This window comes from Galeopterus variegatus, unplaced genomic scaffold (genome assembly GCF_000696425.1).
Source record: "Galeopterus variegatus unplaced genomic scaffold, G_variegatus-3.0.2 Scaffold2918, whole genome shotgun sequence".
NCBI classification, from domain to species: Eukaryota; Metazoa; Chordata; class Mammalia; order Dermoptera; family Cynocephalidae; genus Galeopterus; species Galeopterus variegatus.
The window spans coordinates 168,573-170,009 of NW_007729029.1; positions in this window are offsets into that span (position 1 = coordinate 168,573).

A 1,437-nucleotide genomic window follows, 5' to 3' on the forward strand; every position below is an offset into this window, starting at 1 on the left:
ACCAGACACTAAGGAGAACTAAGTGATCTGTGTTCTGGGGAATATCTCCCTGGACAACCGGACCCTATGTCCTAGCCCCAGCTGGTCATCACCTATTTCCAGAGAAAAAAGCCTCAGTTCCCTCCATCCACAGTCAGTAGTGTCTTCTGATATCCGACACGCACTTCTGCTTTACTAGCTTAATGGCCAGCTTGGCGTGGGGAGGGCGGGAAACTGGGAAATTCTGAGATTGCACCCTTAAAGGAGGCTTGGCACCACAAGGTACTTGCCAGTCTAGAGCACCAGGACTCTCTGAAAAGGGTTTGGGATTTTCCAATCAATGCCCAGGAGGATAGATTAAAAGTTAATGTGGAAAGACTACATGTAGAGAGCAGAGATCCATCCAGAGATAAAATACACTTTTCTATCAAAGGAATGGGAGAAGATGTTGGACTAGGAATACAGATTTTTCTGAATGTTTAGTATATATCAGGCTCCATACTGAGCACTTTTATATGTCATTTGACTTAATCCTCACAGCAACTCTGAAGACCTTTTTATTATCATTTTATATATAAGAAAACTGAATATTTAAACCATTTTCCCACAAATTCCTTCTCAGACTCAGAAGAGGTATGGGAAAACCCAAATGACCACGGTTCTTCTTGACAATTTGGTCAAAGCAGGTCACAGACCCAGAGGAAGTTCTGGACCATGAGAATTTTCTTAAATGCAGATGATATTGGTCATGGGAATTAAGATGTTGATAAAATGGCCAATCCCTGCTCTGGTGCAAGCCTGGACCTAGGTGCCAAGAGACTCGGATTATACTTCTACTTCTTCCATAGAATTGCCATGTGATTTGGGGCATGTTCTTTCAGCAATATCACCTCATTTGAAGAATAAAAGGATTGGACTAAAATGCTCTCCAAGTATTTTATGAGTTTTTCAAAACTCCCCAGTTTAGATTTGCTCCTCTCTTGGGAGACAGTCTTGCCATCTTTCAGAAAACTGAGACAGTTAGAATCACATTGGCTTCCAGCTGCTCTTCCAGGCCACATGTGGCAGAGCCATCCTAGCCCCCACCCTCCCCCTTTCTGGACAAAGCCTGTCCTCCAAGAAGCCTGAAAAGGAAAGTGAAAGTGGCAACAGCATTGCTTTGCCAACAACCAATGCTTTCTTAAATATGGCTCTACCTCCGACTCCAATCCACTGACACCCTTCCCAAGATGTGCCTAGACTTCCCTGAGCATGAAGTTAGGAAGATACAGAGCTGGAGATGGAGAATGGAGAGGCCTCCAAAAGAAGTAACAACGGAGCAATGAGTTTCCACAGGTAGTTTCAGCTCACCAAGAGACCAGGAAATGGGAAAATAAATTCTCCCAAATTCAAAAATTACATTATTGCTATCAATAGCTATTGAGTATCTGCTTTTCATAAACTCTTTACAACTTTTCT